The sequence below is a fragment of the Dermacentor silvarum genome, chromosome 5, assembly GCF_013339745.2.
Source record: "Dermacentor silvarum isolate Dsil-2018 chromosome 5, BIME_Dsil_1.4, whole genome shotgun sequence".
NCBI classification, from domain to species: Eukaryota; Metazoa; Arthropoda; class Arachnida; order Ixodida; family Ixodidae; genus Dermacentor; species Dermacentor silvarum.
The window spans coordinates 7336631-7348306 of NC_051158.1; the positions used below are offsets into that span (position 1 = coordinate 7336631).

At 49.6% G+C, this 11676-nt stretch overlaps 1 long non-coding RNA gene across 1 annotated transcript; it reads left to right on the top strand.

Annotated features, from left to right (window-relative positions):
* Nucleotides 1-720: 720 nt before the first annotated feature.
* LOC125945513 (uncharacterized) lies at nucleotides 721-11295 on the top strand. The gene is made up of 2 exons (XR_007466956.1): nucleotides 721-1033; nucleotides 11111-11295. It is a non-coding gene; the product is annotated as an uncharacterized LOC125945513 (long non-coding RNA).
* Nucleotides 11296-11676: the final 381 nt, after the last annotated feature.

Below are 11676 nucleotides of genomic sequence, written 5' to 3' on the forward strand. Positions count from 1 at the left end.
CAGTCGCCCGCTTCACCAAGGTCGATAATAAATAAACCGTGCAGTGCCGGAACAGTCCCTTGAACGTTGCAAATAGCTATATGCTCTGACACCCACTTGTAGCATTTTCAAGAGACTGCGAGCAGTCTGATTTGTTGTGCTGCGTCTCACTCCTTTCGTTTTTTAGCTCTTTCGCTCCTGCATTTCAACACATGTGGTCATAGAATAGTACAAGTATTATTAGGAATCATATGTATGTGGAGTTAACATGTAATTGCTAAAGTTGAAGCAACTGCCAGGAAATAGTTTATTGAAGCAAAATGTTGCAAAAATGCAGCGTCGGCACAGATTCGCTTAATCGCCAGTGGTATACCGCATGTCAGCTCAACTAATCCGTCCTACTAATAAATAAGTGTTCTATTGAGCGAATTGTCTTGCGGAAAGAGAGTTCTGCACTTCTGGCGGCCGGAAGACGCACGTGGTCTCCACAAGGCGCCTGTAGAAAACAGAATAGAATAGAACAGAAACAGAATAGAATAACAAGCCTTCTTGGAGGCGCTTGCTAGGGAGGCAATGTCTATGGCAGAAAAGTGCAAAGAATCAGTCGGATTCATGCATAAAATAATCCCAATGTAGCACGGAGGCAAGCGACGCTCCAAGTGAAAAAGGTAAAAAAGAGGCGTGAGACGTGTTCTATAAGCATTGTGTGAACATGCATAAAAGAGCCAGCTGATTCTGAGTGTAGCTTGCAGTCCTGCATAAATCTTCACTATGAAGAAGCTTTCCAGTTCGCAAATTCTGGCCGTTTTGGCCGCAGTGGCCATTATTTTAGCAGCGTATGAAAATCAAGGTTTACGATTTGCACTCGCTTCTCCATTTCCCGGGTGTTGTGGAAGCAAACCTCGTGCTAATCATGGTACTTTGACAGTTGATATGATACAATATCGTCCTCACTTCAATACAAGTACAGCTAATAAACGCAGTAATCCTAAGCAACAACTACAACAAGAGCAAGGCCGAAAACGTTCACCTCCAGACCGCATACCTCGCGCAGGTAGGTAAATTGTTTTGGTTTTATTACTTTTTTAATTTTAGACACCTAACATGACTGAATACAAATGGTTTCTTCTGATACACAGAATGAGTAAAAGTGTCTTTTTTTCCTGCGATAACGTAGCGCATGAAAACTAATAGTCAATAAATGTCATAAAAGAATGTAGCAATTCGCAAAATTTCATGGCATCTTGTTAACAATCAGGCAAAAAAAAATTCAATGTTTGCCTTCCTCTTCGCAAATATTTATCCTGTTTGCGATATGGAAGGACAGCTTTCACAAAGTTGTGAGTGTGACAAGGTGCAGTTTGGCACCGTTGACAGTGATCTTAAGGAGTTAGTCAATATTTGACAGCTTAATCTTGCCGTCCTTCATTATGCACAAATATTGAATGTCGCAGCTAATGTTAGCCAAACTGCAAAAAAAGAACAAGACTAAAAAAGCAGAGTGAAAAATACTATTTTAAGAGCCACGGGGTTCAGGCGTCGGACCTCTGACGAGCGGACCCGGTCGTCTTATAATTGTGCCTTGCATCATAATTGTTTTATCGTTTTTTTGTTAGCTTGGCTTTGCTATGATTATAGATATAGCCGGGACACACGGTATACACGTTTAGACTTCTTATGCTTGAAGTATTTGTGGGTTTGTGCGGGAGGCATTTTAGAACCCGCAATTGAAGTGTTGTCTGGCTTTTATTGTTCGTGGCTACACAATACGTCAATACGTCAAAGTGCCACGAGCGGTCAATCGCGCAGCAATCTTGCGTCAATTCGCGGGCTTCTTTTACACTCGGAAAAATTTTTATGTAGCACGTATTGAGCAACAGAAAGCTGTACCGGGTGTTTTTAATGTTGCTCTACAATTTTCTCATTGAGACTTTTCATCTAATTAAAATATGAGAAGCTGATTATTTATTAAGGCCAATGATGTAATTAGGCGGAATGCAAAAATAATCTGGGTATTTCCTAGCGACGGCAAACAACATTACCTTGACTCTGTCCAGTTCTATGGCCTTTGCATATTTTCAAATCTGGGTGCATGATAGTTGGGACACCCTGTATAAACCATCAACTGACAGCACTGGCCACTAGCCGCGATCTTCTTCTGGGACGTCCAGCTCGGTATTCTTCGACGAGATCATCATAAGCAAATGCCATACCACCAGCGAAAGTGCTTTCACGTGTAACCACGCCTTCCGGGCTCCCATACAAGTTGCGTCGATATTTCACCACAGCTATCTGCAGGTTGGCCGCTAATAGCAAGTTCTCTGTAAGCTTTATCGCTCCGTTATTCCGATATCTCATCCTTAAATATCTGCATTTTGCGACTAGCGATGTGAGCATTGCAAAGTGCCCCTTGTATGACTATCTCTGCACACGAGTTTTGTTTAACGTTTTCAAGTGAAAAAAAAAAGTTCCCATATTCTCAAATGCACACTTTAGCAAATGTTTTGTGTACTTGTACATTCATATTGCCGCGCCTGTACTCTGATGAAGAGGAGGAATATGCGAGCAGGCACGCGCGTTTCTATCAAGGCGCGGTGAAGAAGAAGAAGTCGCGGCAGCGCGCGGTATTAAAAAAAGGCGACCTCCTGCTATTCCTCTTGATCAGGGCTGTGCGACCTCTGTTTCTGACGTTGCGACACTGGTGGAGGTGCTGGCGCCTTGAACCTCATGCGTTCAACCCCTATAAGGACTCGTACACCCAGTCCGGAAGCTCCACTTCTCGTCACGACTCCAGTCCATCGATTCAGTCGGCGCCTGCTCGGCCTGAGCCCGGAATTCCCTCCCGTTGCGCCTCCCACCAGCATGGCTGTTCCAACACCATCGGCCACTCTTCCTTCTTCTCAGACGGCGCCGAGCATTTCCCAGGTGACTCTTGAACAGCCTCACGTTCCCGCAACCTTCCATGGTGATGCTTTCGAAGATGTCGAGGACTGGCTCGATCAGTACGAGCGCGTCGCTGATGTCAATCACTGGACCGAGCGACAGAAACTCACCCATGCTTATTTCGCGCTCGAAAAGAGTGCTCGCACGTGGTACGAGAACAGGGAAGCGAGCTTCCACACGTGGGGCAATTTTCGGCGTCAGCTCCTCGATTCATTCGCAAGTTCGGACCGGCGCGATTACGCGCAACAACTTATTGAGGCTCGCGTACAGCAGCCGAACGAATCTGTCGTCATGTATGCGGAGGATATGGCCCGTCTGTTTCGCCGAGCTGATCCCGATATGACCGAGGCGAAGAAGGTGCGTCACCTTATGCGGGGAATTAAGGAACCGCTGTTTGCAGGCCTTGTCCGAAACCCGCCCACAACGGTCGACGACTTCATCAAAGAAGCGACTATCATTGAGCGGGCACTTCAGCAACGTTGCCGCCACTTTGATCGCCTACCCAACAACACACCAATAAGCGCCGCAGCTCAGGGTGTTGACCAGCCTTCTTTGCGGGAAATGATTAGAGTCATTCTACGTGAAGAGCTGCGAGCCCTCGGCATTACTCCTACGGAGTCTCCAGTCGTTTCGGTTGCCGAAGTCGTGCGCCAAGAGTTGCGGCAAGCCTTCTCCTCACCACCTCCATGCCCTGAGGCACGTCCATTGAGCTATGCCGACGTGGTCCGACGTCCTCCCCCTTCACCGGAGGTACCGCCATTTCAGCCTCGGACCGTTCCCGTGCCGTGGTGGCAACGAGAGTCTGTGAGACGACCTCCTGTTCGCCGTACTGACTTGTGGCGCACGGCCGACCGTCGACCACTCTGTTTCCATTGTGGGGAACCTGGCCACATTGCCCGCTTCTGTCCCCATCGAGAGGCTGGGGTGGCAAGTTTTTCGCCCGCCGCTTCTCTGCGCTTTGACGACCGTTGTGCCCCGAATCGTGATCACCTGTCGACCAGCCAAGCAGCTTCACCGCGTCGTCGCTTGCAGTCCCCATCCCCTGTGCGTTACACTTCCCCAAACCGCCAGAGTTTCGCTGACGTCGTCAGGGGTGGTCGTTCCCCTAGTCCGCGCCGGGGAAACTAACGGCAGCGACCTCCGGGGGGAAGGTTGCCCAGTGTCGCGACGCCAAAAATACCCCCCACGCTACCCAAGAGGACGATACGACGACGACGAATACTACCGCCGACGACGTTGCCCGTGCCGATATTAGCATTCTCATCGATGGACATCACGTTACAGCACTTGTTGATACTGGCGCAGACTTCTCAATCATGCGGCAGGAGCTGGCCGACCGCATTCGGAAAGTGAAGACGCCGTGGACCGGGCCACACATAAGAAGTGCCGGTGGCCAGGTAATAACACCAACAGGAACATGTACCGCTCGAATTCACATCGGTGATTCCAGCTTCGTTGCCACTTTCGTCATTATCCCCGACTGCTGCAGAGACCTCATCTTAGGGATGGATTTTCTGCGAGATCACGGCGCCGTCATAAACATTCCGGGCCGTATGGTGACGTTCTCTGCAAGCCCCTATGCCGACACCACTCATGACGGGCAACATGAGCGTCTGCGACTCGCCGACGATGTGACCATTCAACCGCGCTCCTGCCGCCTTGTATCTGTCTCGTGCCGGAAGCCCTACCATGGGGATGTGATCGCGGAGCAAATTGTTGCACTATTGCTAACCCACGGCATTTCGATTGCTAGAGGCCTACTCGACATGACTCATGGGCAAGCGGAAGTCCTTCTGACGAACTTCAGCGACGAACGCCGTCACATTCAAAAGGGCACCGCAATTGCCTACTGCGACGAAGTCATTCAAGTAAAAGATTGTTTGGCTTTACAACGTCAAGACACGACCGTTCCGGCCTCGACACATTTGTCTTTCGACGTCAGCTCCACCCTGTCGCCTTCTGAGAGACAGCGCCTCTTGGAGCTGATACACCAGTTCGAAGATTGCTTTTCGACTACGTCAAAAGTGAAACAAACACCGCTGACCAAGCACCGTATAATCACGGATGATACCACGAGGCCGATTCGACAAAACCCCTACCGTGTAGCTCCAAAGGAACGTGAAGAGATTCAAAAGCAAGTGACCAAGATGCTCGAGGATGACGTGATCCAGCCTTCGAACAGTCCCTGGGCTTCACCCGTGGTCTTGGTCAAAAAGAAAGACGGCAGCTTGCGCTTCTGCATCGATTACCGCAAATTAAACCAAGTCACGAAGAAAGACGTCTACCCGCTGCCACGCATAGACGATTCGCTGGACAGGCTGCGGCATGCACGTTATTTTTCATCAATGGACCTACGAAGCGGGTATTGGCAGATAGAGGTCGATGAGAGAGATCGTGAGAAAACGGCCTTCGTGACCCCCGACGGTCTTTACGAATTTAAGGTACTTCCTTTCGGTCTGTGCTCAGCGCCAGCCACTTTTCAGCGTTTAATGGACACCGTACTGTCAGGCCTGAAGTGGCAAACTTGCTTGGTCTATTTAGACGACGTCATAGTGTTCTCGGCTACATTCGAGGAGCACCTAAGCCGGTTACTCACTGTTCTTCAAGCCATACGCTCAGCTGGCCTGACGTTAAAGCCCGAGAAATGTCATTTTGGCTTCAGTGAACTGTGCTTCCTCGGCCACGTCGTCAGTCACGAGGGTGTACGACCGGACCCAGAAAAAATAGACGCTGTGGCAAAGTTCCCCACACCACCCGACAAGAAGGCAGTGAGGCGCTTCCTGGGGCTGTGCGCCTATTACCGGCGGTTCATTGCGAACTTCTCTCGTATTGCTGCCCCGTTAACACGCCTTACACGAGACGATGTTCCCTTTCTGTGGGGTGAAAATGAGCAAATAGCATTTGACGAACTACGCCAGCGCCTGCAAACGCCTCCAGTTCTTGCGCACTTTGACCTGGAAGCCCCTACAGAACTTCACACCGATGCGAGCAATGTTGGTCTGGGGGCCGTACTGGTGCAGTGGCAAGACGGCTTCGAAAAAGTAATCGCTTACGCCAGTCGAACACTCTCTCGTACGGAGGAAAACTACTCGACTACCGAGAAGGAATGCCTCGCCGTGGTGTGGGCGGTTACCAAATTTCGCCCATATTTGTACGGCCGTTCATTCAAGGTTGTCAGCGATCATCATTCTCTTTGTTGGTTGACTAACTTGAAAGATCCATCTGGCCGTTTGGCGCGCTGGAGTCTTAGGCTTCAGGAGTTCGACATGACCATAATTTACAAATCAGGGAAAAGGCACACCGACGCCGACTGCCTTTCGCGGTCACCCGTAGAGCCCGCAGGTACCGATGACGCGGACGTTGACGCTGCATTTTTGGGAGTCGTCGACGCCGTCACCATTTCACAGGAGCAGCGCCACGACCCAGAGCTGCTCCCACTCATTAATTTCTTGGAAGGCCGAAGTACAGACGTCCCGCGACTCTATGCCAGGGGACTGCCGTCGTTTTGTCTGCGAAATGATGTTCTCTATAAAAAGAACTTTTCTGCCAGCGGCAGCACGTACCTGCTTGTCGTACCGATATCACTTCGCAAAGAAATACTAACAGCATGCCACAATGAAGCCACCTCAGGTCATCTAGGCTACACGAGAACACTGTCCCGACTCCGACGCAAGTACTATTGGCCAAAGCTACCCGCTGCTGTGAAACATCATGTACAAACATGCGCCGACTGCCAAAGACGCAAAGCACCTCCCGGCAAGCCTGCAGGTCTCTTACATCCAGTCGAGGTACCAGGACAGCCTTTCACCCAAGTTGGAATGGATTTCCTGGGCCCATTTCCAACTTCTACAGCCGGCAACAAATGGATCATTGTCGCAACCGATTACCTGACGCGCTACGCGGAGACTAAAGCTACGCAGCGGGGCACAGCAGCCGAAGCGGCTCATTTTTTCATCGAGAACGTCGTCCTTCGGCACGGTGCCCCAAAAGTAGTCATCACAGACAGGGGAACTGCCTTCACTGCAGAACTTCTTGACTCGGTTCTCACACTAAGTGGTACAAACCACCGGAAAACAACCGCATATCATCCCCAGACCAACGGACTGACCGAGCGGCTTAATAAGACCCTCGCAGACATGCTATGCATGTACGTCGACGTGGAACACAAGAACTGGGATCAGATTTTGCCTTACGTAACTTTCGCATACAATACCGCTCGACAAGAAACTACTCGAATGACGCCCTTCAGCTTGGTCCACGGTCGCGAAGCCAGGACGACGTTGGATGCCATGCTGCCTCACGAGTGTGACGACATACCTACCGACGTTGTCGAATTTACTCAGCGCGCCGAAGAAGCTAGACAGCTTGCCCGCGTACGTATCTGCTATCAGCAAGGCCAAGATGCAAAACGGTACGATCTTCGACACAGGTCCGTTATCTACACTCCCGGCGATAAAGTATGGGTTTGGATACCCATACGCCGTCGTGGACTTTCTGAAAAACTGCTAAGACGGTACTTTGGGCCATACAGAGTGATTCGACGCCTGAGCGACGTGACCTACGAGGTCGTTCCTGACAGTGAGAGTAACTCCAGTCGCCGCAAGCACTTACCCGAAGTGGTGCATGTGGTGCGGATGAAGCCGTATTTGTCGAACTAAGTTTCGTTTGTTCTTTTCTGTTGTTTTTTTGTGGTTTTGTTTTGCGTGTCTTACTCTGTGCCATTTGTACGCCGCCCTCATATGCTTAAGTTACGCATCGGGACGATGCTTCCTTCGGAGGGAAGCAAATGCCGCGCCTGTACTCTGATGAAGAGGAGGAATATGCGAGCAGGCACGCGCGTTTCTATCAAGGCGCGGTGAAGAAGAAGAAGTCGCGGCAGCGCGCGGTATTAAAAAAAGGCGACCTCCTGCTATTCCTCTTGATCAGGGCTGTGCGACCTCTGTTTCTGACGTTGCGACAATATGTATTTGCAAAATGCACAGTTCACGTTCGACTTGGATAAGTGTGTCATTATTTGCTCCACAAAATGAATTTTCAGGCAATTTCTGGTTTATGGAGGTCGCGGTGAGAGGCGTGCGAGGCAACAGCAACTCGTTTTGAGGGTGGGGCCTTGGCATCGCTGGCTTCTTCGTTATGCGATTTGTCACCTTTTAAAAATTATTGCGTGATATACAAAATCAATACTTCAGAGAAATGTTTCAGTTTCATTTCTGAAACTTACTTTCATGTGTCGTGATCTGTCAGAGCTGTACTGACGGTTCTACTCCGGCGGTGGCTTCGTATGGCACGGCCGCGTGGGACTTGTCTTGCAAGCAATCTGCGATGGATTCAGAGTGAACCGAGTGCTGATAGCTTCGGATGCACTGTGTTCTCGCCGATGTGTTGGTGTTGAAGCAAGAGGCAGCACGAAGGCCAATTCGCTCACTGCTGCAGCCGCGCTTTCTCACTCCAGCGTTTTGACAGCGAGAGTGTGCGGTCATCGAGTGAGAAATGTCCATGTTTTCTCGTGCGCGTGTGACACCGTGCTTGTTAATTTAGTTCGTAAGCGAATGTTTACAAGTTTATACGGCCGATAAAATTACTACACTTACTTCGTATAAGTGTCTCCTAATTTGCTATCGTAATCGATGCTTCGCCTTCCGGCCGCATCTGCAACTTTTTTTTATTGCAGTCGCTGTTGAAAGCTTTTACTGTTAAATCACCGTTACGGCAAAAGGGCTGTTTCCTTCCATAATATATGCTACCGTTGCTCAATGGAAGAAGTCTTCTTCGGGGAGAGTTCCAGAAAACTTTCCCGCACCTTAATATTGAAACACCGCACAATCTCAGAATGCACCAGTCGTGCAATTCACTACCCTGCATTTTAACCTATCACGTACTAGATCCCCTGAGGCTATAAACTGAATCAGAGGTCGTCAGCCAACACCCGAGTCTGTTCGCCTCGTTTTGACGAGAACGATCTGAACTGTCCGCCCGGCGTCGACGGCGAGCTGCGGCTTGTAATGCTCTCTACACAACAGTCTGCTGAGCCCGATCAAGCCTTACAACTGCCACTTACATGTCGGGCGCACCGCTTTTGCAGGCACTTTAACTAGATGGCGGCACCATACTGGCGGAGGCTCGGCGGCTCGTGAGCGCATTAATTGTGCGCCTCGTCTGAATCGCATATCACCTGCGCCTGCGGACGCTGCGTTTGTAGGCATCTTACCTAGATGGCAGCACCATACTGGCGGAGGCTCGAGTCATCTCCCCCTGCGTGCTAGGCTTAGAATATTTTCCGCGGCCCGATAGCAAGCACTTGAGTGACGCAGCGCGCGCGGGTTCGATCCCGGCGGGAATCTGGTACTTTTTTCGCGTTTCCGGCGATAGCGGTTACGCGGACGCCGCCGGCGGCGGCATCATCGCGACCCGAAACGGCTATAGGAATGAGCCCAAAACAGCTTACGCTGTAAAACAAGCAAAACTATAACACTGCCGAAACAAGTGCATGGCCAAATATCATGACACTACCAAGAAACTCATAAAACCAAGGATAATGTATATTAGCCCGTTACTCATCTTAAGTAATCACACAAAGTTTACTAGAAGGAATATTGAAATTCGGTCTAGCGCGCAAGTCCTTTAGTCAGCGCCGTTGAGGGCGGGCTGATTGTGAAGCAATGCGAAAGTACCTGCTCAGTGTATTAGAGGACGTTCAACGTCCACACATCGCGTACCATTCACAGCCATTGTCACTGTTCTGTTACCACCCGCTCGCTCAGGATCGCGGACAATGATCATTTTCTTTATATTTAATTAAGGTAATACACTCAAACAGGTGCTTTAGCCTAAAAATAAATTGCTTTATATTTTCCTGTTCGTCAAGAACACAGTAGCAAATTGTGAATGACGAAACTAACTCTTTAATGGGCGAACTTGTGCCCTATAAACGCAAGTGACCTTTAAAACGCAAGGACAGCTGTGGACACAGTCGGCGATTGTCGAAAAACTGATCAGCTGGTCAAGCACGTCGGCTTTCTCACACGACTCGTCGGAGGTTCCAGTGTAATCGTTGGTGCCCGCATGCCTCCCTGAAAGTACCACACAATTCGCGTCGTGCGTACGGTAGGATAACACAAGGTTCGGTAACAAGAGACAACGGATAGAACCGTTGATAACAAATGAGAAACTTCCGACACATGCAAGCGTGTCCTGAGCTGAGCCATCCGGTTTAATATTTAGCCGGTGAAAAAGCGGTCACCGGTGAAAGATAAACAAGTACATGTGTCAATATTTATGCCCTAATGCCTTTTATGAATCTTTTGGCCAATCACGACGTAGGGATTTTAACATTGACGATCATAGTTTCCAAAAAAAGTTGCAGTTTCATCCGAAAGGCAAAGCATCGATTGCGATAGCAAATTAGTAAACAGGATAGTAGTTTTATCGGCCGCGTAAACTTGTCAACATTCGCTTACTAACTAAGTTAACAAGCACGGTGACACGCGCGCAAAGGTAAACGTGAACACATCTCTCTCGATGGAATGGAAAAAAAACTTTATTGAGGTCCTTCGGAATGCGCACTAGTACGTAGCGGGCTGCTCCATGACCGCGGAAGATCGCCGTCAAAACGCTGGAGTAGGGAAGCGCGGCAGCATGCAGCAGCGAGCGAATTGACATTCGTGCTATCTCTCGCTTCAACGCGAGCTAATTGTCGAAAGCACAGCGCATACGAAGCTACCGGCCGTCGGCGCACTTTGTACACACCGCCGATCGCTTTGGAGAAGAGGCTCACGCGGGCGCGCACCTTGCCTACGTCACAGATCGCTGTCAAGATACGGCACCTCCTTCGCGTCCTCCCCCCCCCCCCCCCCCCCCCCCCCCCTCGTGCCTCGCGCGCGAAAGAAGACAACGCACTTCCTCCCTCGCATGCGTGAGATTGAGCCGCGATCGTCGGTTGACCTTCGCAAGCTTTCACTCGCAGATACAGCGTACGCCGCGGTGACGATGTTATCGCATTTGGACTTTATACGGATTATCACGGCGACAACGGCAGCGACGGCAGAAATGCGCTTAGAGTGTCCATATAATTGCTATCGCAGTAAAATAAGTGTTGCACATGTTCTTACGCTCATAATAAATTCTTGGCGCTTTCTATGCACTTGCCTTGCAAATGAAATTATTAAGAAGAAATGCACTCCTTTTGCAGGAAGTGCCCATGGACATCCATCCAGTAAGACGCTAGTACGTCGTACTACTGTGTGATCTCATCGAATATTTCAGAATGTGCGCGTGTGTGAATCGCACTGACTGGAGGCAGCAAAAAAAAAAAAAAAGTTGCCGAATTGCGCTTCACGTAATGCTTGCAGTATTAAATAATTGTTTATACTTGAACATTGAGTTTACCTTGTCTGGTGACCAACACTTGTTGCCTGAATATGCATAGCCTTGATGCTTTCACGTAGCATATGGGGTTTAATTGGCCAGCTGCGGCTTCTAAACCTCACGTGCTGAGTGATGCCTGCGGAGAAAAACGCAAGCGCCCATCCAAGCAAGCGTGCTGGAGGGTACCCAAAGCCGTAGCACAATTGGTAAAGCAACGCACACTGAATGCAAAGGAAGTCGGTTTCGATGCCACCGACTTGGCAGCGAAACCGTCCACTTTGATTTGCCATTTTCCTATTTTTTTATTTTAACGAAAACCACAGGTACATGAAATACGCTACGTCTTCCTTCGCTTTACACATTCGACTAACAAAAGCAGAAGTTTTTAGA